Source organism: Fukomys damarensis, unplaced genomic scaffold, assembly GCF_012274545.1.
Source record: "Fukomys damarensis isolate Sample0158 unplaced genomic scaffold, DMR_v1.0_HiC HiC_scaffold_22, whole genome shotgun sequence".
Lineage (NCBI taxonomy): Eukaryota > Metazoa > Chordata > Mammalia > Rodentia > Bathyergidae > Fukomys > Fukomys damarensis.
The window spans coordinates 3,827,233-3,853,619 of record NW_022900934.1 but is presented as its reverse complement, the minus strand read 5'-3'; the positions used below and the strand labels follow the sequence as shown (position 1 = coordinate 3,853,619).

The 26,387-nt window shown below is 53.8% G+C and overlaps 2 long non-coding RNA genes across 3 annotated transcripts; one reads left to right on the top strand and one right to left on the bottom strand.

Moving 5' to 3' along the window:
- Window positions 1–8,370: 8,370 nt before the first annotated feature.
- LOC104865300 lies at window positions 8,371–10,882 on the bottom strand. Of its 2 annotated transcripts, none has more exons than XR_004518481.1 (4): window positions 10,838–10,882; window positions 10,057–10,273; window positions 9,521–9,695; window positions 8,371–9,086 (listed from the first exon to the last, which is right to left on the bottom strand). It is a non-coding gene; the product is annotated as an uncharacterized LOC104865300 (long non-coding RNA). The 2 variants fall into 2 exon arrangements; XR_781092.2 differs by having other exon boundaries at window positions 9,521–9,692.
- Window positions 10,883–11,145: 263 nt separating this feature from the next.
- LOC117287249 lies at window positions 11,146–24,935 on the top strand. Its single transcript, XR_004518482.1, has 4 exons — window positions 11,146–11,273; window positions 12,943–13,103; window positions 20,884–21,158; window positions 24,456–24,935. It is a non-coding gene; the product is annotated as an uncharacterized LOC117287249 (long non-coding RNA).
- The last annotated feature ends 1,452 nt before the right edge of the window (window positions 24,936–26,387 follow it).

Below are 26,387 nucleotides of genomic sequence, written 5' to 3'. Positions count from 1 at the left end.
ACTTCGGAGAAAGAAAACAAGAACACAGTGTTTTAGAAGAACCACTGGGTGGTGGTGGCGGAACTATCTGCTTCACATTGGGTCCTTGTCCCGGATGAGAACCAGCTGAGCAGATGGGGTGTAGACCTGGTTGGGAAAACATAGTTCTCCATGCCAGTCAGTGTCCGCTCTGTGTTTGGCTCGCCTGTCTGGTGATGTCACACTGTGGTCCCTTGGTGACTCTGTTTTCTAACACCACAGATGAGGACATCAAGGCCAGGAGAGGGATTCCACAGGAAGGGGTTGAGGCTGACTTCTTGGGCTCCTTCACCTAGATCCACTGACAGGGACGCAGGACTCTTCTCTGTGGGCCTTGGATGCGGCAGGTGCCCAGCAGTATTCCTGGCCTCCACCCGCCGGATGCCAGCAGCACCTACCAGTGGTGATATCCAAAGATGCCTGCAGATATTGCCACGGGTTCCCTGGGACAGCATCATCACTGTCTGAGAACCACTGCTTTGGGGAGAGGCCAATACGATCTCAAAATGCCTCCACTGTTATGTATTTTCCACGCCCAATCCTGCCTGATATCCTGACCTACTACAAACTAGCTCTCAGATCTTCTTGCTTGGTGGACTGTTACCTCTGCCCAAGTCAGGCTGGAGGCAAAGGTCACCCAGAAACCGACAGCCTGGTGGGGTACAGTAGTGCACGCACATCTGTAATCCCAGTGACTTGCAAGACGCAGAATCAGGATGATCCTAAGTTCAAGGCCAGCTCGGGCAACTTAGTGAGATCCTATTTACAAAAGGAAGGCCGGGCACAGCTTGCTAGCAGGGCTTGCCTAGGTGTGGAGCCCCTGATTCAGTCCCTCAAACTGCGATAAACAAACAGGAAACCCTGTGCGTGCCTTTCCAATCTATCTTTTGTTTCATTTCTGTCCCCACAGAGCCCAGGTGAACACCAGGGGAATCTATACGAGCTCTCAGCACTTCCCTATGCCACCACCTCAAAGCTGAGGTCACAGTCTGGGCACAGGGTGTTGGCCAGTGCGGGGTGTATGTGTGTCTGCCACCTGCTCCTCACCCAGGCTGTGTAAGAGTGGACCATCAGGGCATGGTGCCAGCCACAGATACAAATGACACACCGATGTCCACCCATATGTGGGGATCTGGTGTTCTCACAAGGAGAAGAGAGGACCCAGACACACGGAGAAGGCCAGGTGACCCCCAAGTGACCGCAGAGGTAAAGCCAGGGACACCATGGACGCCAGCGTGTGGCGGCAGGTCTCTCCCTGGAGCCCCAGGAAGCACCAGCCCTGTCCCACTGAGTGTTTGGATTGCTGGCCTCCTGATCTTGACAGCGCCTGTGTCTGCTGGTTCAAAGCACCGGTGTGGCCCTTGCTGTGGCAGCCGGGGGGCTCTCATGGTGCTTCCGTGGCGAAATCAGTTTGTATCAACTTTGGCAAATGAAAGTAAGTGGCACTTTATTGGAATTCATCATCAATGAGCAGCAAGCAGAAGCTGCCGTCCTCGACCGTATTGATGGGGACCAGGGGCCCCAACACCCAACTCCCAGGCTCTAGGGAACTTGTTTTTTGCAGGGCAGAAATTGACACATGACCGCCCTTGCGTTTTTCAGTACTGAGCACTGAGCCAAGTGCCCTACCCCTGACTGAGTTACCTTCCCAACTTCTCCTTTTAAATTTTATTTTAAGACAGTCTTACCAAGTTGCCCAGGTTGACCTTGGAATTGTGACTCTCCTGCCTCAGCCTCACTAGTAGCTGGAACTACAGGCATGTGGCTACCGCCCCTGGCTCAGAAATAATTTTTTTAACAGATGTTTGGTTCAGGAAAATGATCTGGAGAGAACAAAACAGTGTAGCTTGTATGAGGCAAAGGATGTTTGGGCCCCAAAGAGTGGTGGGAGCAGAGATTCAATGTGCAGGCTCTGGGAAGAGTGTCTCTCGGGGGACAACTCAGGCAATGGCCTCAGACAGTGTAGAAACCACAGGAGAAAAGGTCACTTTTCAGGAAGTGTATCTAGGTGCAATGCCTGGAACTCCTGCAGCCTTTTCTGACCTTGTGAACACCAGCAAGGACAAAAGTGACCTTCTGAGGTCAGTTAGCAGAGATAGAAGAAGAATCCAGGACCCCTGATGGCACCATTGGGTGGTAGAAATAACCACTTTTGCAGTTGTGTTTCCTTGCATTTCATTTTTGGGTGAAAATGAAGTTAGGGTTATTTTCAGCCCAAAGCATAAAAGATTGAGCTCACTGTCCAAGGGACTCTGAAGGTCAGGCAGACAGGTATGCATTGAAGCTGGGGGAGGAAGAAGAGGGAAGAGGGAGAGGAAGGCAGGAATGGGTCCCACAGTATCCTGGGGTAGCTGGGCAGAGGGACGAAGCGTGGTGTCCTGGGGTTTGTGCTCCTGAAATACTGCTTGGGAGACTCATGAGGAGCAGGCTGGAGGGGCAAGCTCAGCAAGGATGGGGCTCAGGATCGATGGGGAGACAGGGGAACCCTGGGACACAGCTGAAGCCAGGGTCCCCCAGGGGCCAGGATGGGAAGCAAGCCTGTCTCACCAGAGTTGCTGCAGCCAGGTGCCAGCCAGCCAAGCCCCAGGAGGGAGGGAGCCATGCCACGTTCCGAGAAGCTGCCAATCAAACTGCAAATAAGCACAGATTAGTAGTTCTAGAGAGCACAGAGGCCCATGAGCAATAAGAAACATTTCCTTTTAAGCCACTGAGTTTTGGAGCTTGTTTGTTATACAGCAAAAGCTCACTGCTACACAGTGGCTAGACCCAGGCTCAGCAAAGAACTGCCCGGTGGTGTTGGACACAGAGTGTGGAGTCGGTCTCCACGGCAGTGTAGCCAGAGTCAGCAGGGCTTGATGACCTCTGAAACCCTCCGGAAGGAACAGGCTTCCTGTTGTGACTGTGGGTGGCCCAGAATCTCCCCTGTGGCCCTCAGCTCCCAGGCTGTGCATTGAGAGAACCTCTAGGCACGGTTGCAGCTCAGACTCTGCTCCTTTGCGCATCGCAGAAGCTCCTGGCGTTTGGAAATGAGCATACTGGGCTGCACTGAGGTTAAAGAACAACAGAGACAGTGCAACTCCAGTTGAAGTGACAGTAAGGCTCGTTTAGTGGAACCCACAGCTGGGAGGGCCACACTGCTCCGGAAGGCGTGGCTCCGTGGGTCAGGTGCAAATGCTCCTGCCTGTGTCAGTGCCAGGGAGGGTACAATAAAAGTAGGACCACGAACTTAAGTGTGGTTCCTCTCTCTCTCTCTCTCTCTCATCTCTCCTTTCTCTCTCTCACCAGAGGTCAAACCCAGGGCCTCCCTTGTGCTAGGCAAGTGCTCTACCACTCATCTGCAGCACTAGTCCATAGCTCCCGCCTCTTAACAGCTATACAAACCTGGGAAATTACTTAATTTTTTAGAGCCTCTTGTTTCTCTGTAGAAGGAAGATGAGACTTGACCATGATGGGTAAAAGACAAAGAAGCTGCTCCTCTAATGCCTCACACAAGTCCTGTGGGGATGCAAGCTCTTGGTAAATTGCAGCTAACTTCACTGAAATGTGGTCCTGGTCTTGGGCCCCACTGACTCTGGGCCAAGTAAGTATTTTACATACCAAACGGCCAGGGCTTTGCAGAGAGGCACACCCGGTGGAGTACGCATGCGCGTACACAGGGTTGGAGGGATTTGTTTTAGGGAGTTGGCGCACACAACTGTGGGGTTGGCCAACCTGAAATCTGGAGGGCGGACTGGCAGGCTGGAAGCATAGGCAGAATTTCTTTGTTACAGGCTAGGAGCAGGATTCCTTTTTCTTTGGGAAACTCAGTTTTTGCTCCTAAAGCCTGTAGCCTGTACCCAACTGGATGTGGCCCGTTTGACTCAGCAAGGGCAACTTCCTCCCTGAAACAGCTCAGTCCGTGCAGGAGCAGTGGGATGTGCAGCCAGCCCCCAGGGTCCTCACGGCGGGATGCGCTCTGTGACGTGCCCTCCCTCGGACTGTGGGTGTTGGCCTTACCATGGGTCATCTCTGTGGGACTAGGCTGGCTCCGTTCCTGGGCAGAAGGGATTTGAGAATAAGTTAGGGTGATTAATGAGCTGGCTCTGAGTGAGTTAGAAGGGAGATTATGTGCAGGGCCTGACCGAGCCACATAAGCCCTTTCAATCTGGGTTGGAGGTCAGAGCCAGAAATGCAGCATGAGGGAGATTTCTGCTCCCGCCTGTGGGCTAACAGACTCCAGGAGCTGAGGGAGGCTCCCAGGAAGGAGCACAACCCATCAACTCCTGGGTCCTAGCCATGGGGGGACGGAGCAGGGCACCCAGCGTCTCCCTGTCCCAGAGCTCAGCTCTGAGTGTGGTTCCAAGCCTCTGAGTGTGTGTCAGTGCCTTGACGAATACGGACAGCGACATCACCAGCATGGGTGGCTTCCTGGGCACGCAACCGGTGTATTCACACGGCGCCTTTGTCTTCGAAGTTCCCCAGTGCGGCCGAATGATGTGTCACTGTCTGGGAATTCCTACGTCCATTGCTCACCTCAGCCAGGTGCCCCGTGGCTTGTGACACCCTCCTGTGGTTGTCAAGAAAGCTGTGCTGTGGAAGCTGCCAAGTAAAACTTTCCTGGGAGTGGAGGCGCCTCCCTCCTTCCTCCTCTCAGGTTAATGGTCAGGTGGAGCGCTGTGTGGGGATAGCAATTCGAAGTCCTGCCCGCCCCAAGCCTTTCCTACCAGGCTGAGTCAAAGGCAGAAGCTCAGGGCAAGCTCCCCGCTGTTTCCCACACAGCTGCCCCAGCTCAAGGCAGTGGCACCCACAGCCCAGCCTCTGCCTCTGCTTTGCAGGCTTCTGGAGGGTTCAAGGGGGTGATCTGAGCCTAAGACTCCCCAGGTCCAGGCACCAGGAGACCAGAGAGCTAAATGCCCGAGGCTTGTACTCCAGACTTTCCCTGGATTCCACTCTGGGCCCCTCAAGGCCTTTGGGCCAAAAAACCAACTCTGATGCGCCTTTGAGGTTGAAGAAAAACAAACCAAAGATGGCTTTGTGACATAAACCATGAAAGAGATTGAGATGTCAGTGCCCACAAATGTGTCCACACTGTCTGTTCGTGCTCGGATGGCCCACGTTCTGGGCACAGTGGCACAGCGAGTGATTGGGACGGATACCGTGTGGCTCACAGGGTCTGAAACACACCACTTGGGAAAATGCCCGCTCTGGGTTGGAACTGCGAACCCTGCCCCGATGGTTGTAAGTAGCCATAGCCCTGTACTCCCAACCACCCTCCTCACCCTCCCGAGTCTTTTGATGCATCGGTGAGGCTGGGCCCCAGGCTCCCCACAGCACTGCTGTGCACTCACCGCTCCTCCTGGGGGCCCCACTCCCACCAGGCTTCCTAGTGTGAATCTTGTCCCCTCCCTCTGGCTGCTGCTTCTACAGGCTGTGCTTCCTCCCGTCCCGGAGCCTTAGCTCAAACCAGTCCCTGGGCCCACAGTGCTCTCCGACCCTTCCACCTCCACTCACACAGTCACCTAACTCCTGCTTCTTGTCAGATCTTGGCTGAAGGACCGGCGGAGCCTCGGTCCCCCCAGATTAGGCCACGTCCTGAGTTACACTCTAGGGAAGGGGGCCACCCGCAGCTTCCCTGAAGAGGCAGGCTGCCACTCTCCCTTTCCTTGAGGGCAGGGCATCTACATAAACTATTTGGAAAGTTCTTCTGCGTGGGAGATTTATCCCATCTCTCCAATTCATTTATTTATTCAACCATTTAATCAGTATGGTCTCATAGGTATTTATTTTTACTTTGGGCTATGATCCGATAATCCTTCATGTGTTTACTTGTTCCAGCTTTGACCACTGGGAACCCTTTCAGTTGGCACCTGTGTCCTTACCACCTACGCTCAGCCTCATGGGTGGAGACTACTTTTATGTGTCTCCGCATGTCCTTGCTTTGCGGCACAGTAATCCATCCCAAGGCCATCTTGCGTATTCCTCTCCTGGTACTGCCATCAGCTGCTTCTCCAAAGAGGCCTGGTGCACGTCGGTGGAGGAGGACCTTAAAGCCACGGTCAGGGGCGGCCGTGCCACCTTGGTTGGCAGGGTAAGGAGATCTGCAGTGCGCACAGAGCCCCGTGGGTACACAGAGCTATCAGTACTTTCACGTCCTGAAGCCCATCCTGAGCACTGTCAGCTCTGCTCCATCGCCACCTGGGTCCCTCCAGCCTCCTTCGCTTGCCCATCACACCCCGACAGTGGGACACCGGCTCCCACCCTCTGCCACTCGCGTACTTGGTTGCCCAGTAGCAGTGCACACTCGTTTTGAGGTAGTCGTTCCTCAGTGCCCCTCCGCATCGCAAGGGGAACAGCCTTGCACTCTAGATTCCAGGCCTCCCGTGCAGCTCCTGCGGCCTTAAGTCCCCCTGACTCTATTCCTCACTAGTCCCTTGGGCCAGCACCTCTCGGCGAGGCTGGTGCCCACAGCTGTGAGCATCGCCATGCTTCGGTCACCGGCTCCACTCCTTCCGGGCATGGGGGATTAGTTTTGTGAATGAATGGACCCTGACTTCCTGGAAAGGGGGTGGGCAGAGGACGGTGCCTGGCCTTCCCCCGTGCCCTTGACTCACTCACCAACCCGCTGCTAGCCGTGGCCTCCAGGGCAAGCCCAGAGGCCCCCACCCCTCGACAGTCCAGTGACCTGGCTGTGCCTCTGAGGACTCATGGATCTCCTGGGGCTGCCATACCTCTCCCTCCCAAGAGCCATCCGGAGGTCGGGAAGATTGTTTTTGCTGGTAGAGGGAATCTGTGCGTACTGTTTCACTTGGAAAGCGAGTCTCCACACACTTTGGTGTTTCTCGAGCAGTGCCTTCCTGAGCCTCCACCCACACCTCCTCCAAGGTCTCTGATCAGTCCTGAGGTACCCTGGGCTGCCCTGTCAGTAGGTGCAGGCTCAGACGGTGCTCACGCTCTAGGGCACCCAGAGCCTCAGACAGGAGCAGGGCAGCAGACGGCCCCAGGTCCTGCTTCCTATTTGAGCCCTGGGTTTTTCCAAGCAGACCTTAAGAATGCAATCCAGAAAGGCCTCACATCTTTTCCAGGGATTGGTTTATATCCTAAACAAGTATGGAAGAAGCCAAAGGGCAGAAATGCTGAGGTGAGAGTTTAGTGGAGCCTGCTCTGGGCCCTAGGCCACTGTCACTGTCCACACAGGCGGCCCAGCTGCGCATCAGGTTCACCGCGGCACGATCTGCTCCTCTCCGTGGGATGGGTCTCAGGCCACACAGGCCCATTAGCAGGCAAGCTGTTTAACATACCAGGGAAGCCAAGGGCCTGCCCTCAGTGGCCACCCAGAAGTTTGCCCGGCTCCTGAAGACGTGATCAAAGGGACTCAAACAAGAGCAGCCGCAGAATTGCTATGGCCTCTTTTATGGGAATTCCTCACCAGAGGATGCCCTTGCAAGAGGCCGTGGTCTTGATGAACTCACTGGCCCGGGACACTGTTCCCAGCTATCTCAACAATGCTGAGCCAATCAAAGCAAAGTCAATAATCACCATGAATCCAGGAGTCATCCTGGTCCTCTCCACCCCTGGCGCATGAAGTCTGTTCTTCTACCCTCTCTCTGCTCCTGTGTAATGAGACCCAGCAGTAGCTAGTGGATGAAGTAGCCCTGCCCTTATGTCTTCAGTGCCCGTCTGACTCCTGGAATAGACTTGGGCTTTGTGGGACAGGGATTCATTGGCCCATGGATGGGTGAGGATGTGGGATCCAGGGCCAGTCTCTTTGGGAACTTGGCTTCATCTGCCAGCCTCGGCTTCTCATTTGTTCAGCGGAGGTGTATTCATCCCCAACTCATGGCTATTAGTGCTACTTTTATTATGCAGGTGAAGAATTTGCACACTGCAATTTGGTGCTTTAATGTCACCCTTACGTCTGTAAATGTCCTATCTACCAGTCCATGCACTCACCCATCGTTCCTCTCATTTTTCCTCCTTCCTTCCACCATCCATTTCTCTTACTCCCTTCTTTCTCCCATCCATCCATCCTTCCTTCCTTTCTTCCTCTTAGAGCATCATCCACTTACCCACCCATCCATCCACCCATCATCAAACATCTCCAGGATGAGGGCTTTGTATGCACCCCTGGGGAATACAACAGTGAGACCTCAAGGAAGTCCTTAGCTAGTCTTGGTGAGAAAAGCTGACCAAGTAAAGGCCTGCATCTCTGCCCTTCTTGAATGAGGCCAGTAGCAAGCTACTTGAGTCCAGGAGGGGTTGAGACCCATCCTGAGAGCAGGTAGGTGAGGTGTCAAATGGTTGACTCTGTGTAAGAGGAAAAAGGAACAAACAAGAAAAACAGCCTTGTCTTGCTCTGAAACTGTGGCAACGATTCACAATCTGAGGCCTCGGAATGGTTTAAACTTGCTTTACCTAATGGAACATGGCAGTCACAAGGAGGGGGCCTATCTGGAAATCTTTCATCTGCAGAATGCAGACACCATTGCCTTCCTCTTCAGGTGGGAGCTGTTTATCCACCTAATCCCCACCTGAAACCAGCAAAGAGATCTGGGGCTGGCACCACTGGAATTAACCTGAATCTTTGACAATTTGCTCCCCGGAGAAGATGGCAGAGCTGATGGAACCTCACTTGGTGGCGAGACTCCTTTCTCCAGCCTTTTAGGAGCACAAGTCACGCTACCTGTCTGGGTCACTCTTGGTTCATCCAGGGATAGACAGTTAAGAGGCCCCGGGACCCCGTGCCTTACCCTCGCCTGCCCCTCTGCTGCTCTTGCGGCTGGCAGCTGGATAGGTCATTTCTGTGAAGTCACTTAACCTGGTTTCCTCATTGCTTTCTCCCTGCCCAGTCTTGGCAGCTCACTGGGGCTCTGTCCTCAGCTCTGGGCAGATGTGCTGCAGGTGCCCAGTGGAAAGTCACCTTCAGAGCTCCCCCGTCCATCTCCTCTTGAAGAACGGGGTAATTGGCCCTGCAGCTCCACGTGGCAGCAATGGACGGCACTCAGGGCCAGGTGCTGCCTTCTGAAAACTTCTTGCCTGCCTGCTGCTGTCCCCATCTGATCACAGGCATTTAAAGATTTACAGCTGTGTACCTGGAGGGGCAGGAAAAGAGGTTCAAAGGGCAATTTGGGGGAGACAGAGGGGAACGGGGAAGGGGAGACCACACGCTTCTCACTGAGGGGTGCACAGGCCAGGAGGGAGTGCCAGGGGTTTGTAGCGGCCTGATCTTGTAGGTGGGGCAACAGCACCTGGGTGAGGACCAGTGTGGTCGTGGGGGTCCAAGCAGATGGATCGCTCCTGCACGTGGACACCTGCTTGGCTCTCGGCAGCCCTAAGGGAAGCTCAAGATGCATTGGCTGGCAGATGGGCATGTGAGGTGGATTCATTTCCATGGGTGTTCTTATCCCTCTGACAGTGGCTCACTGGCTGTGCGGGACACCTGTCGGCCTGGAGCTTAAGGGTTGCCTTGCTCTGTGTTGCCCATGATGGCCCAGCAACCGTGGCCTGACTTACTGAACGGACTTACTGCAGTACGGCAGTCAGAGCCCTCTGCTCCCTTCCGGTGACCCACAAGGCCTGGATGCAGATGGCCCAGCATGGATGGAAGCTTCTGAGGAGATGCCTGCCTTCTTCAGCCCTTGCTTTCCTGTGCTCTGAGGGCCCTGAGTCTCCTCAAGGGGTCCTGGCCATGTCCTCACCTGCTGGACAAGGAACCAGGTCTCTGATACTTACCTAGGCCGCAAGGCTGGGATGTGGACCCCAGGCCAAGCCCAGCCTTACTCTAACCGTGCAGGGCTGTGTCCCTCTGCTGTCACCGCCCCTGTATCACAGCCCAGCTGGGGCCCAGCTGCAGCTCCTCCCTGTCCTCCTTTTGCTTGAGAGCCCAGGATACCCCCGACACTCCTTCCTGCTTCAGCCTAAATATCCCCGCTTTAGACTTTGGCTTTGCTTTTTAGAATGAGTGGAAACTTTTAAAATTAAAAAGCAAAATCGGATCTATACCCTCTGTGGTAAAAGCTCGTCCTCTCCCCAGTTCAGAATAGCTGTACCAACATACAATACCTAATGAAGTTGGGGCCTGGATACCCAGTCTGGGCCTGGCTCTTGCCACTTCTGAGCCCACGGCGATGGTAGGCCTGAGAGAGCCAGGCCAGCCCCTCTGGTCTGGAGTGGCTTCCTCACAGCCCTTCCTGAGGCGAAGGCCACGCTCTGTCCCATGTGCTCCTGTGTCTGCTGTTGCCTTTAGGTCTCCAGGGTCCAGAGAGCCCTGTGCTGGTACCTCAGAGGGATCCAAAGTAGAAGCAAGAGAACGTTAAGTGCTGTCCAGGCTGTGGGACCCCGGCTCTGCCACTGCTCAGTGCATGACCTTTGGTTGGGGCCGCTCAGCAGATGGAACCTCGGTGCGTGTGAAAAATGGACGTGGCCATGCGGCCTCCCCCACAGGGGCCCTTAGTGTCCTCTGCGTCATGATTAATAGTGCACATGGGGAGAAAGGACAGAAGCTCCGAGGGCTCCCATTGTCACGGCTGTTATCTGCCAGCTGCAGGGCTTGAGATGGCCCCAGAGAAGCACAGGAACTTTTGCCAGGTAACTGCTGGGATCTGGGAAGGCAGGAGGGAAATGCGGCCACGGCCTCGCCGACCCCCAGCTCCAGGCCCACTTGACCACTGGGGAAGTGGGGGCCAGGCTGGCTTCCTCTTCCCAGCTTACCATTGTGTGCATGGCGGATGCAGCCCTTCTCCCACCCGCTGGGCCTCTTCCTCTCCCTCCGCCCCTGCCCCACTGCCTCTCTCCCTCTCCACTCGGCTTCTCTCCCCCACCCCTCCCTGTCTCCCCTGCTCACAGGCACCCGGCTGAAGACGCCCGCAGAGGGCCAGGTGTTTGCTGGGGGGGGGTCACTGTCGGTGCCCTGTGGGATCCTGAGGTGGGCTTGGGTTGCTCTGTGAAAAACATGGAGGCTGTGATATGGCACAGCGCTGGGCCTCGGGATGGGACACCTCCCCCCCGGCACTCCCCCAAGGCCACATCCGGGATACGCTAGAGCAGCGGGGTGAGGTCATCGGTGGGAGCTTCTGGCTGGTCAGCGATTAACGTGATAATGAGTGAGCGGATGGATGGACGCAGGAGTGCACGAAAGACTGAGCGGACATGCCGGGGCCACGAGCTCGTGGACAAGAAAGCCACGGAAGATCCTCACGGAAACAGAACTGACAGAGACCCACACAGACTTTGTTAAGGATCAAAGCTGGGAACTGAAAGACCCCTGAAGGCCAGGGCAGGTGAGTGTGACAGGGACCAGGCGGCCGGAAGCTCGGGCAACTTAGGGTGGTCCCTTCTAGAGCTGCAGGGCTGGGCAGGGATGGCCTGGCAGTGTAGCAAGGCCCGGAGGCTGTCTCCACCCGCTTCCAGCACAGTCGGGAAGGCTGCATGCCTGGGAAAGCGGCCGGCCTCTTGATTCCCTCCCTAAGCCGCCAGTTTTAAAAAGGTGTTATAAATTAATGAGCAAAATATTGAACCCTGGGCCTTGGCAGCAGAAGGATAAACACAGGTGCACTTTGTCACGGTGACAGAATCGATGGGGATTCGTTTTTAACAGGGGCGTATCGTTTGAATGAAGACAGCGACCATCAGTTAAATGAATAGTTGTGCTGTCACAGGCTCGAGTGCCAGGCTGCTCACGGATGGGCATTTGTCAGCCTCGGAATTTGGCTTCCTGTGGTTCTCAGAGCCCCGAGGTGAGGCTGGAGGGCCTGTTCTAGAAGAGAGAAGGAATTTCATCTCACCCAAAAGCTTTAGACCTGACCCTGGAAGTTTTGAAATCCAAACACTTTTTAGTTTTAAATATACGTGCTCATGATAGTACAAAAATAAATTACTCACAACTGAAAGAGGCACAATAGAAAGAAAGTTTGTCCTACCCTCTTCACCCCAACATTACATTTTCCAGAAGTCTCCCCATCTGCACACAGCGATGTATGTGTCTTATGTTCCTCTGTGGGTGCCGATGTGGATTCGCTTTTTTCCTGGGTGGATGTGCTTGACATCTTTCCACAGCTCCCGTGAGGCGCTCACTCGGTTCACACCAGGGGGTGTCCAGAGCGTTGTGCCGTGTGACACATGCCACAGATCAGCACCCTTGATAGCTGTGTGTCGTGAACTCTGCTTTAGAAGCTGGGTGTGAGGGGCTGCAAACATTTTGCTCCGCTAAGCTCTGCTAAGATCTTTGCATGTTAGGGTGAATTCCTGGGAGCGGACTCGTTGACCCCGGGAGGGTGCAGCCGGGCTAATGCCGATGGACACCATCACTGTGCGTTCTTCCCAGGAGGCAGCTGGCCCTCGTCACCTGGCGCCATCTCAGGATTTTGCCTGAAGTCTGTGCCCACTTCTCTCCAGCAACCCCAGGCCAGGAGGCACAGAGCTGGAGGGCACTAAGGCCTCGGAGTTGGCTGAGTAGGTGACGAATCCAGTTTCTGTGCCTCTCTGCTCACCTGTGGAAGGAAGTGGGCCGAGCTTCCTTCCCGGTCTAGCTTCAGACTTCCTGAGCGCACCTCCCGGCACCAGGACGCAGAGGTCGGGAAAAGCATGCTGCCATCTCAGGATGTGAGCTAGGTGGACTCTCTGGGAAGCCTCACAGCGATGCCCAGGTCAATGCTGCTCCTGGTGCCATGCAGGGGTCCTGAGGAAGAAGCCTGCTGTGGGCAAGGCTGCCTCTGCCCACTGTCCCGCTCCTCTCTGGAGTTTTAAGTCCCAGAGATGTGGTGTTGTCTCCACTTACTGACAGGTGATCTTGCTTAGGATCACACAGCTTGCTAGATCACAGAGGGGCTTTGCCACTTCTCCTGTTTTCCGCTGTAAGCACAAAATTTCTTTTAATAAAGTGAGAACCTTGCTATGCTGTTGAGTCCCAAGGCCTGGGTCTGAATGCTCACCTGCTACTTCCTGACTTAGGGGAAACTGCTCGAGTCGCCTGTGCCTGCAGATCTCACGGAGCGGTGCTGCACAGACCTGGCGTGGGCCCTGTGCATGCTCAGGACCAAGCCGTGGCCCGGGTGCAGGGTGCAGTACACGGGGGAGAGAAGGCTGCTGTTCCTCCTCCGCTAAAGCTCCAGGTAAGTCCAGGGCCTCGGTGCAAAAGAAACTCTGGTCACAGTGGCTCCAGAGTTGAGCAATTTTATCATCGTCTTGGAATTCATCCAATACATCTGACCTTTGGATTTAAGGAATAATTAATGGGGTACTTTGGACGGCGCTTGAAGTGTCAAGTTTTTAATTAATATGCCAGACTAAGTATACTCAGCTGGACATGCTGCCCAGTCCATCCAATTACTCGGCCTCATTATGCAACTCAATTGCGTTTTCCACTACTCAGTGATTTTGCTAAATGGGCATCCATGCTGCAGACCTGCAGACCACGCCAATGCTGATTAGAGAGCGTACTTTATTACCCAGAGGAGGCCCCGCCTGGGGCTGTAAAGCTCATGCTGGATGTGGCTCCTCTGCAGCCTCCGGGTGGGGGACAGAATTGTCTTTGGAAGCAGCATTTTATCCATCGACCCTCCTTCCAAACTTCTACTGTGTCTTGCCTTTTGTTTAATGGAGTTGCCTTCCCCTTGCCAACTCCCCACTGTAAGCACAATCAGGGACTCCTCCTGCTTTAATAGCCGAAATGGCTGCACCAGTTTCTTCACCTTCCCCGGCTGCCCTAATGACACAAAGTGATGTGCTGGCTTTCTCTCCCTTTGAGCAGCCTCCAGCCTCAGTGGGAGAGAGACGCAGCAGGAAGTTCATCTGGCCATCCCCAGAAGTTGTTTTTAAAATTGTGATTATAATTCCAAGGAGTGAAATGCTCCTTTCTCCATAGTATTGAGGGTATTTGATATGCAATCGTCTGCTTCTATTTCTATCTGCCTGCAGCACTGGGCCGGTCTGTGTTCCTAATCTGGGATGTAGGTGCGTCAAGGAAAAAGGGATAAAAGGTAAAGGATCATGAAACAGCTGGGCAGTGTCCCCCTCCTGCATAAAAGCCAGGGCCCTCCGAGTCCATGCCAGGCGCTGACACCTCCGGTCCTTAGAATGCACATGTTTAGGTAAAGCACGTTTTGAATCTTTCACAGTCCCCCTCACCAAGCTGCCCCCGAAACAGGGGTTTTAATCAGCAGTCTGTAGATGGCCCCTCAGCGAAGTAAAGAACCGCGCACCAGGTCACATAGCAGTAGTGGGATCTGAGGTCGAGTCGGGGCTGGATTTTGTCCGTGATACCCAGGATGTGTGAAGAAACTTCCTGCCCATGACCGTGAATGCAGGGCAGGGCTGTCGCTTCTGCCAGTGGAGGCTGCCTGTTGCCCTCGAGGGCTGAGGGAGAGCCAGAGCCTCACTGGAGTCCAGGAAGGCGCTGCTTTGCACAGGGAAGACGTGGGAGGAAGGCTGCGTTCCTAAGGGGCTGGAAACAAGGAACCCACGAGCTCAGTGCCGCCCAGGACTGGAGCCCCAGCCCCACTAAGACTTCATTAGTCTCGTTTCTCTGCCGGTGGGGTCTGCTTCCAGCCCACCTAACGGAACCAACCACCAGTCCTTGTCTAATTGGGCTGGTGTTGACACTTGTGCTGGCAATCATGCAGTGCAATTAGCAACAATTAACCTTGAGAATAAATGAACTGGCACAGAAAGGAAAAGTTTCGCTTCTGCCAAGCCCAACAGTCAGGCTACAAACACCACTCAGACTTTCTGAATGCTTCTAATGAGGAGAGGTGTTCTCACATCTTAAACTGATGGATGGGTCAAAAATACAGCCCATCTGTTAAGCGCACAGGGATGCCAGGCTTGGCCCTCAGCACTGGGCTCTCACCGTGGACTTCACTCTCTGAAATCCCTTCTAAAAACCTTAGGAAATGGGTGCTGTTAGCATGCCTTTGAAAGGCCCCGACATTTTTTAAGTTGAAATTATGGCAGGATGTTTCAGAAACAGTGAGAGGAGCATCATGCATCCTTTACGCCTCCCCCTCCTGGTGACATCCTAGGTGAGGAGAGCATGGCATCAGGCGCTTTATTCGAGTGTCACCCCTTTCCATGCCTCTGCCTCTGTGTGGGCAGAGTGCTCTGTGGCTTGGCTGCTGCAAACCCTTGCCACAGTCGAGGACAGTGAATGAGAAAGGCTCAGGGGCCCTGCTGTAGATGGTACAGTCGCACTGCGGTCACACCCCACCTGCCCTCGCTGCTTCCCAGAACTGAGCACAGTGCTAACAGGGAAGACTTGACTTGTGCGTGAACTTAGTTCTTGGTAAAACCACAGCAGGACCAGTGGCAAAAATGTCTTCTTGCTCATTTTTCTCTTCTAAACATTTTATTCACAAATTCCTTCCCTGCTCAAGTGGGCCTTGATAAAATTGGCCAATGGGGGGATGCTGGGAGGGCAGCATCATGCATACTTCCAGTAGGGTGGCATGGGCAGAGAGCCCACAGCTGCCTGAGCAGGGCTGGCCATGGTCAGGGGCCCCCACTTCCAGGGACCGAAGCGAGGTGCAGGGCAGGGCACAGGGCACCTGGGGACACCAGCAGCTATTAGCATCTGATGACTTCAACTCAACAAATCACAAGACTAAAGCATGTTAGGGACTTGGTTTTGTTCTTGGAGCTGTTGGTGACTTAAAAGGCCACGGAACTAGAGTAAATAATGAAGAAAACAGTCGGTGATTTGGGCTTGGGAGGCAGGGTAAGTTAGGGTGAGGGTAGAGAGGCAGTGTTCTGCAGGCTCTGGGGAAGGGGGTGGCACCATCCCCCTCCCGCTAGGTGGCCGTAGGAGTTGTTACCCCCAGCCAAATTTTAAAAAATCTCTAACATTTCTGGTGATCGTGAATCAGGGGCCATCTGCAAGGCTTAGGGGACCAAGGACAAAGCCTGTGGGTGACCAGTAGGTCCTCATGGCCTGAGTTTCTGCACGCTGTGTCTGGGCAGGGCTGCAGGGCTCCTGAGCAGCCCCGGGGCACCTGTCTCTGCCGCAGTAGTGTCTGCTGTGCCGAGTCCTGGCCATGCGCAGTCGCCCCGCTGCTGGGACTCAGCCCTCTGCCCTCTCTGCCCTCTCTGCCAACCCCTCCTGGCCACTGCTCCTCCCCAGTGGTGCCATGGTGGTTGTGGGGGCCGAGACCTCGCTCCACTCAGATTTCCGGCAGACGAGGCCAAGGTGTGGGCCTGTAGCTGCCACTGTGCCCATCAATCCCAGGGCCATAATAACTACGATTTTCTGATTTGAAGGCAAAACCAAATCGCCCAGAAGACTAATTCAGGCCACATGCAGCCCTCTTCCTGAGAAGAGTACAGATTGGTGTTCCTTTTAGAAGCCCAGTTTAGGCTGCTCATTGACTCCCCGCCATCCTTACCCACCTCTTCCTTCTGTTCCACTTCGGCACAATTAAGACAGGCACAGAAAGTCTTCCGCCTCCCCTCACCTTTGTTTGCTGAGCTCGGCCTTTATGCCAGGGAAATGGCAAGTCCTTGGCAGCCCTGGTGGGGTCCTAGGGACTTGGCCAGCTCACTCCATTTCCAGGCTCCAGGCTTGTCTTTGGCTGAACATCAGCTCTCCAGAACCTCGCAGAGCCCAGTTCTGCCAGAGTGGCCCGTTCAGACTCCTCAGGGTCCTCTCCCTCAGCCTTCGCACCTGCTATTAAGTGCGGGGGCAGGGGCAGGACTTGAAATTGCCCTTCCTGCTCTTAATGCCCAGTGGCTTGCACTACACTCATTTGGGAACCCAGCATTAGGACTTGGGCCTCAAGGCCCCCCCTGAGCCACTCTACAAAGCCACATTCCAGCCAGTGGTACCTTCCAAATTAGCACCCACCCCAGGGCCTTTGCCCATGCTATTTCCTCTGCCCGATACTCTTACGGGACCACTGACAGCCCCTGGTTCTCGGCCCAGCTTTGACTTCCCCATGCCCTGCTCTCCTTCACCATAGCACCACTCATGTGAGTCCCCTCACAGCCCTTTTCCGGGTCTGGGTTTTGTTGTCTTTCTGTTTGCTGGCTGCTCCTCTCTGGCCTGTCTCAGCCATGGTATTTCACGAATTGGGGTTCTGCTCTCTCGGGATCCTCATTTTACAAACAGGGTGATCACAGCACAGTGCCTCCCCCCATAGCTAGCAGTGGGGTCTTGGCTGCCCCCTCACTGAGGGCACCTTCAGGCAGCCTCAGAGCTAAGAAGAAGGTAGCTGCTGCCGCAGGGCCCTGTGTCACACTGGGCTCTGGGAGTCGGCCCTGGCCTTGTCAGTGGCCGAGCCCTGCGGTGGGGCGCAGGGCCGGGGCCGCGGTGGAACCTTCCGGCTGAGGCTACGCACTACACACATTCTCCAGGCAGGCAGCAGGGGTTGGAGCCACCGATGTGAAGTGGAGGGCGTGGAAGTCTGCCTGGCGCTTCCCAGGCTCCTGGATGCACTCCTTTGAGCTGCCTGCCGTCCTGTCTCAGCATATTTAAATACTTTACCATCCTTTTCCCCTCCCACGGGAGTCCCTGGGCTCAGTCCTGGACACGGACCCTGGCCTTTCCTGCCCCTGGAGCTGCTGCCCTTTTCTTTGCTCACCGTGAGGGTCCCCGGGCAGAGTAAACACCCTTCGATCTGTGGTTTTGTTGGCTTCTGCTTCAGCTGGTCCCTTTATTTGGCTGCAGGAGTGACCATGGGGCTGGGCAATTCCCTTTGGTCCAGAAACCCTTTCTGTAAGTTTCCTGCTTGCTTCCGGATGCTCCCATCTCCCCCAGGTGGGACAAGTCCCGTCAGAGGGTACAGAGGCAAAGCCAGGGCCCAGGTGCTGCCTCCACTCTGCTGCAGGCTGGCACGTGGTGGGGCAGCTGGTTCTCTGGGGTCATGCCCCGTGCTCCTGCCCACCTGCACCCATTATGCCAGAGATGGTAAACAGGAACCACTCAAGGGGCCATCAGCCTCTGTTGATGCGAATCAGGGCACAGAGACCCAGTCTAGGGCAGAAGCATGCTGGCCACCCATTAGTTGTTATGGAAACTCATTACCCCAAGAGGGTCATTCAGCTGAAAATATAAACAATTTCCCAGAAGGTTTCAGCAGAATTCATGGGTGACGGGCACAGCAGCATGATGAAGGGAGCGTAGGATGTTCCACTCCTGAAGCAGCACCGGGGCCTGCTTCCTGTCAGGTGGCCCTGCTGTCCTTCAGTCCCCGAAGACGACTTGCTCAGCAACGTGAGGCCAGCACATGGCAGGTCCTCCCGGAAGCTCGTGACTCCTCCAGCCTGAGCGCCACTGGCTTCTCTCAGATGCTGTCCTACAGGGAAAGAAAAATTAAAAGCTGATGTGGCCCCTCATGGTTCCCTGAGCAAATTCCTTTTACAAAGCTGGGTGCAGGAAAACATCATGGGCAATGACTTTCAACTATGAAAATCATAAAGCCATCGACAAGAGATATCATTGATGGTGATGATGGCTGTATCATTTGTTATTCCTGATAGATTATTAATAATTATAATTATTAACAATAATGTGAAGTACTATCGAGTGCCAGATCACCAGTGTTTCAAGAGCTATAATTCTAATTGCAACTCTAGGAAGCAGGCACCACCACCCATTTTACAGATAGACACACTATTGTGTCTTCTATTATCCTTTCACTCTATTAAAAATGTGACCTTGGCCTGGTGCCAGACATTGCTTTACAGTCTCTGTCTTTCTCTGTCATCCAGCGAGTATTTACGGCCCTTCCACAGTGTGGTACTATTGCTTCTAGGCAGAGCATCAGTGCCCATGCCCCTGGTTGGTCTGCTCTTTCTACATGACTCCCTCCCACCCACCCTTCCAAAGTTGGATATCATTTCTCCCGGGAAACCTTTCCTGAACTTGCCAGTGGAGGTCAGGGGGCTTTCTCGATGCGCCTAGAGGTTCTGACACTCAGCAATCCCAGGTATGAGTCAGTTGCTTGTTTTGCAACTGTCTCCTCTCCTAGGCTAGGAATCCTTTGCAGGCTGTGGTCTTATGGGGGGGGGGCGCATAAAATAGGCACTGAATATTTGTTGGATTTATCACCAGGAAAAGGCTCCAGGAGGGCTGGGTGTCTTGTATCTACCACTGTATCCACAGAACAGTGTAGAGTCCACAGTGGATACAAAAATACGTATTTGTATTAAGTAGAATGGGTGAGTGGGTGAAGATAGGAAAGGTTAAACGTCTACCGGTTGGATGTTGGTTGGCTGGATGGATGGAAGGATAGAAGAAAGGACAAACGGAAAAATGGAATGTCAGATGCTTCAATGGATGAATGGATAAATATTTATATAGTTGCACGTATGGTTAGTTATTATGATAGAGGGTTGAAAGATTGCATGGATAGATAGTTGGACACTGTAATAGATGGGCTGCAAGATGAATAGACGTGGATGGATGAGTGAGTGAATAAATGGAAGGTTGTTGGGATAGAGGGCTGGATGGGATGGGTGGGTGGATAATTTCATGCTGAATTCATAGATGAATAGCAGGTAGCTGTTATCAAAGTCAATTTCCCCGAACAACAGATTCTGGGCTGGTGTGTCACATGCAGAAAAATAGGAAGCGCCTGTAACATCAAGATGTGCAAAGAGCCAAAAAGGAAGTTTTGCAGAGGCTCCAGTGAGTCCTGTGGAGTGGAAAACTCTGGATCTAGGATTGCCCCTGGAGTTGTCCTGCCTCGAGGCGGGTGTTCCTAGAGTTTGTGTCTGCCATTCATCAGTCACTGGGTGCGCACTGTCCCTGGGGAAAAGCCTGATCGTAAGTGAGCCAAAGGCAGTACCCAGAAAAGGACCCACCTGCATCTCTGGACCACCAGCATTTGTGGCAGCTGGGACACTGAGTGTTTCTGTCTATAGGCAGAATCAGGCCAGTGCGCCGGAGCCTCAGCTGCACCTCATGCACGCAGCGCTCTGACCTGCTTACTCTTCCCCTCCAGGATTGTCACGGCCACTTTTCCTGAACGCGCAATACACCTTGCTGCTGGAACTGGTCTACAGGCCACAGCTGGTGCTCGTTGCCTCCTTCCTCTGCCACTCATTCCTGATCCCCTTTCCCCTGGGCGGCACCTTTGTTCCTATAAGAGGCTAACCCAGGGAGGCAAGCGAAACTCATTTCTGAGATGTCTGAGCCAGACAGTTGCCAAGTTTGTCTTATGTCATCATCGTGATGCTTTTCAGTTCCTGTCACCATCAGGCAAGGGAGGACCAAGGGGTGCCCCTGAGAGGGCTGCCCGAGGGTCAAACACAGAGTAAGATTTGAAACTGGATTCTAGGGAGCTACAACCTCTTGTGCCTAAGCTCGGGCCTCCCTTCCACCTGCAGAGCTCTGGGCCAGGAGGTATTAGACACTGGTTCAAGAATAATACAGTGCCACCTTTTGTGATTTTTAAAGTATTTCATACATGCAAAGCCCTTCAGGGTTCTCGCTGGGAAGGATAATTGAGCCAAGCTAGGCTATAGCTAACCACAGCTACCATACCATAAAAACCACATCCACAAGAGCCAGTCTTTCAGCACCATTCTGACAGTCGTTCTACTTCGCATCTACTCCCTACTGAGAGCTTTCGGGGTGCACATCACAGAACTGGCTATTTGGTTGGGAGCTCCCACAGCCTCCCAGGGCCTGAGAGCAGCAGAGGCCAGCTAGGGGCCCCACTGGAGGAGCAGTGTGACTGGGGGCGTGGCCGACTTAGGCAAGGAGCCAGCAACTGCCGTGCCTCAGTGAGAGAACCGGGCCTCATAATAGAACTGGAAACTTAAGAATCAGGACAACTGACAACCACAATTAGGGGGATATTTATTGACAAGCACACAGCCTCTGTGGTACCTCGTATAAATTTTACCCTCAGCATAACCTTTCATTTAGTAAAGAATTCAACAATTGTCATGTTTCAGGCATGGAGGGTACACTTCAGGAGAGCTGGCTGGGGCAGAAAACAAAAAGGAAGACCATAAGCGAATGTGGAAATTCAAGATGTGTCAGTGTCACGAAAAGAAGACAGCAAGGTGATGTGCCTGAGAGGTGCTGGCTACATGGGCCTTCAGATGGGGGTTGAGGCAGGACCTCCGGCTTGGGACTAGGATTCTACTGCTCTTGCTGCCCCAGGCAGTGGCTGCCCGTGAAGATCCTGCCAAAGAGTGTTGCTGGAGGAGGGATGCGAGGCCTTGAGGTGGGTGTGTTGGGGTATCTGAGCAGACCACAGGGTGACAAGAGGAGTGGGACCCAGGTGGAGCCGGAGCTCAGATGGGCCAGACTCCCACTCTGAGTCAGGATGACGGGCTGAGGCTGAGGGAGGCGAAGTCACGAGGGTCAGTAACAGCACAGGAAGGCCCACACTGTCTCTTCTGTGTGCACAGTGACCAGAGTGTGGGCTCTGTCCACACGGCCTTTCACTGCCTTCGTGCCTGGGCCTCTTCCAGCCAATGCAAGATCAGTGAGTGTTGGAAAACAGAATGCTTCTTCCTGGTTTCTTTCTTGAGCGAAAGAGAGAGCGGTGGAGGAGGAGACAGAGCCCATCTCCCTGCACAGGGCTCTCTCCTGACCTCCTCCACATTTGCTTCCCATCCCAAGGCTGCAGAGCCAAGCACAGCACAGTCTCCCAGCTCAGCCAGGGTGGGGAGCCGGCCCTCCTGCCTGAGCACAGCTGAGCAACCAAACGCTGACCCCACCAGGACTTCCTCAGCTGCGGGATGATCTGTGTTCAGAGCTGTGACACCTGACACCCTTCATCCCAGACCCTCCCTCTCCAGGTCTTTTGGCCCAAACAAGCCATCTTTGTTTCATCTCTGGGATCTCTTCCCACGGAACAGGCAGCTGCCTCTGCGGCCAGCCCTGAAGACCTGGTGTCCACAGGGTTTGCGTCCATGCCACGGCCGCTTCTGCCAGCCCTGTTGGTGAGCATCTATTCTGAGACCACTGGAGTCCCAGTCCCAGTGATGAGAAGACATAGTGATGAAAGGCAGGACCGCCACGAGTCCAGTGAGCCTGGGGCAGCCTCCTTGCTCAGGACCTCCTTTGTGGAAAGGGGCAGCCATGGCCTAGCAGCAGCCTTGGGGGCTGTGGCTGACTAGTGGCCACTTTTGTGCATCCGAAGGCACAGCTGCCCAGTGTGTCCTCTTGGGCAGTGTGAGCCAAAAGGTTCTGTCCACTCCACAGAGTTCTGGCCAGATACACAGATATAAAAAAGCCTTTTGGACTGGGGCTGTAGCTTAGTGGTAGAGCACTTGGTAGTATGTGTGAGGCCCTGGGTTCCACGCCCAGCCACACACACATGCACACAGTGTTTTTAAAAAGCATTATTTGAATGGTTCCATCTAGCAAATTTGCAAAAAGGATAAATCATATCCCCGTAGTCCACCCTCAAGGGATACGCCTGGCAGCCTGACCAAGGGTTCGTCACACAGGTGTGCCAGTTGTGGCGCCTCCAGTGAGCTGTGTGAGCTGGAAGTGAGCACTGCCCTGGACACACGCCATCTAAGGAGAGCAGAGGTCACCAGCAATGTTGTCCTATGAGGACAAGAGCCAGTTCTTCCTCCCTCCTCCTCCTCCTCCTGCCGTCTGCCCCTCACCTCCAGGACCCCACCCCCCACTTTCCTGGACAGGGCTTGCTTGCTCCTTGGGGTCCTCTCCACCTCCTCTCCCAAAGCTCTTCAGCCTCCCCCCAACTGGCTGGAAGCCAGCCTGCCTAGGGACCACTGAGTTCCGGGCTTACTCTGAATTTAAGACATCCATGAGTGTAGGGAACAAATTCCAGATTCCAAACAAAGTTACTGAAGAAATCAGTTGAGCTCTCTTCACTGACCATTGGGAAGCCGTGCTTGTGTGATAAAGACATTTCACTGCTGTATTTTTAGTTGGGCAACACATTTTATTATCTAATTCTGGGGATGAAAACAGTCCGTAGATTGATGAAAGCAAAATGACCTTATAGTTAAGCAAAAGCCTTTCTCATACTCCTCCCGTGTCCCTGCCTTCACCCAAATGCTGATGACTTACTTGTCACTACACAGAGCCTCCCTAGTGTGTTTGCTCTGTGGGAGCCGCTTAACATTTTCCACCCGGATCTCTCAGGCTTGGGATCTGGGCTCAGCCAGGATGCTTCCAAAGCAGGCACTTCACATTATTTAGAACTGCTGCAGTGGGCTCATCCTTAATGAATGCGGCGAGAATAAACTTCATCAGGAGGCAGATGTGCCCAGAAGACTCATAAAGTAGATTAGTAACAGCAGGACACAAACCATTCACTCATTCAATCTATCAATCAATCAGTCATCCCATCCCCAAATCAGCCCCCAATCAGCCCAGCCCTGAACCACGTACCATGTGGAACTCAAAGGCAGGAGCAGATTTCCAAAGAGTTGAGAATCTCCCAGGTATAATAGGACGGACTGGCATCAGTGCAAACAGTTCGAGACACTGCAAAAATACAAGGAGGCAAAGAGAGTTTGGGCAAAAACAAGCAGAGACCTCTGGGGGAAGTGGGTGAGGATTTGCACCATCTAGGGAGGTGGGCCAGAGGGCATGAGTGTCAGGGAGCCATGCAGCAGTCTCCTGGCTCTGCCCTCTCCACCTGGGTGGACTTCTCTGGTGCCTCCCTGACCCGTCCACACTGACCTTGTCCCTGGTGTGGGCCAGCTCCCGCCCAAGCTCCCAGGGCTGTTGTGGTGTCCGATAGAGCAGAAGGGGTGAGGGCTCCGTGTGTTCCTGGGAAGGAGGGGCACTGTGGAGAACAGGGGGAGTTCAGGTGGGGGAGGAGAGGTGAACATTCGCAAGTGGAAATGGGTAGCAAGGTCAGGACGGAATCCAACGGGCCCAGAGGCACTGGACTCAGGCTCTGGAGGTTCAGCCCCAGCTGGAGCCCAGACAGCTTCTTAGCCATTAAAACCATGGCATCAATCACCTGAGTCACTCTGAAGGCCCAACTACCAGGCGGGCTCCAGGGCACCCTTCCGCTGTAAACAGGATTCCTCCACTGATAACACAGACCCTCCTTGGTCCCGATGTGTTGCTTGGACAGGAATTCCAAGGCTGAGAAATGTCTAACTGCCTCCTTATTAGGCAATAAAATACCCAGAAGTGTTCATGTATATGGAACCATTCCACATGTCTCAACTGCATCTTCAGCAAAACTCTAAATTATTCTCAGCTTCCTTTTTTGCAGCAAACCGTGTAAGGCAGGCCCCGTTCAAGTGCAGACATTTGGAATACAGGAGACCCTGGCAATGGGGTCACCACATGCTGCATGATTTAAAGTTAAAGACGCTGACAAAGAAGCTGGCTTGAAGCCTGGACCTGGGAAATAATGTGGAGCCCCTCCTCCCATTTCTGTTTGGGGTTTGTTTATGTTCAGGAGCGTGGTCAAGTTCAAATTTCAGCTCTGCGAATTCTATTATGTATACATCCTCAAACCACCGTCCAAGCAGAACATCCCTCACCTAGAAAGCTCCCTTCTCTTCTTCTTCTCTAGGTCAATGCATCCTATCCTCATCTGAGGCTACCCAGAGGCAACCGATATTCCAATTTCTACACCGTAACTAGTTTAGCCTGTTCTTGAACTTCATATGGGTGTGAAGACACAGATGTATTTGTTCATCTGTGGCTCCTCCTCCTTCCCCTCAACATAACGCTTTTGAGACATCCGTGTTGACATGGGCCGCAGCAGTTCGTTTGTTTTTGCCAATATTTTATTGCATAAACATCCCTCAATCTAGTTTTCCTTCTCTTGTTGGACATTTGGGGTTGTTCCCTGTTCTTGTGTGAATGTCATGGCCTCTTGTTACAGTTAAATTTTTGGAAAAGGGTGAGTTTGATGTTGGACTCAGTTGTCCTCCCCAGGCATTGTGTGAGCGTAAACAGGCAAAGGGCACCTCCGTGAGTGGGAGTGGAGGCTCGTGAGTAAAACTCTATCAGTAAACACAGCAGAAGTTACTGGAGAAAGAAAAGTACTGCCAGTCAGCAGAGAGAGGGGTAGCAGGGCCACAGGCCGCTCAGACCGCTCTTGGTGAAGTCTGTTTTCTCACGGCCCTCTCAAGGTACGGATCAAGGCAGGTAGGGGGAGGTTTTAGTAGGCTTTCTTTTCTCCAGTTTTATTCCTTTCTCTTCACTGAGCCACTGTCAGAGTCACCTAGGCCTCGCCCCACAGGACAGGGCACGGGGCCCCACAGCCGATTCCTGACACCTCTGGAGTGTGCTCTCTGTGCACATTGTGTGGACATACTTGTGACTTGTGGGCTGAGGGAAGACTGGCCACTACTGGCCAAGACGGCAGCTGCCTGGCAAGCAGGGCGTCCACAGGGCACAGGAAAAGTGTACTGCGACTGGTGCAAGATGGATTTGGTTCTCCGCAGCTGAGTGCAAGGTCGATCCTGACAGGCAGCCCCTGGCTGCCTGACGCCCGGCCCCGCCTCCAGCTGCACCTTCATATTGCATACTTTACAAGTCCCCAGACACAGGGACCGGTCAGTGTGCTGGGTGTGGCCTCGTTCAGAGTGCTGCACACCGGGCCATTGCGTTTTTGTTGTTGTTGTTTTCCCCCTCATCCCGCATCTCATTCCCCCGGTTCCCACAAAGGACATTCCAAGCTAGCTCAAGAGTAGTCAGGCTGCAAATAAGGACAATGGCAATCATCACGGCGATGATGACAGCCTCGGCTCGATGCTCCCTGCGGTGTGAGACTCACTACGTCATTTAATTGTTACAGTCATCAAAGGCAAAGGAAGACCTCTGCTCTATGGTGAGGGAAACTGGCTGGCATGGAGGAATTTGCCCTGATCACCAGAATATACAGGATTTGAGGCTTGGTCTGGGAATTGGAACCTCCAAGGGCCTTCGTTCATTTTGCTTTCTAGGGAAGAAAGAGGGTTTGGGCTTTGTCTGAGTCTGTACACTTGAGGAGTCAGAAATGCAAGATTTTGGTTCTGCATCCTTGTGTGCGGCTCAGGCGGGACCTGGACAGATGAAAAGGGCCATCAGGGGAGGAGGAGTGACAGGTGAGAGGAAGCGGGCTAAGGCGGGGAGAAAGCAGTCACCGTGTGAGATGACGGGAAAAGGATGCAGACTCGGAGATGAGCCTGGCATGGGTAGGTGTGTGGGCTGCGGTGCAGTACGTGTGGGAGGTGTCTACGGGAGGCTGCGGATTTGGCGGAGAGAAGGAAGCTGAAGGAAAGGATGACATGGGGAGGGCGCCGCCTGGTTAGGAGAAAGAGACTGCAGGCACCGGGCCCTGGCCTGGGTCAGGCAGGAACTGCAATTGCTCTGAGAGTCCTGTCACTGTTTGGGAGTAGGAGGTATTAAGTAAACTCTATTGAGTACAAGCTGAAGTCCGTGGTAACAGACAATCCAGGTGCCCTTGGGCCTTTTGGAGTTTATATTCTTTTTTTTTTTTTTTTTTTTTTTTTTT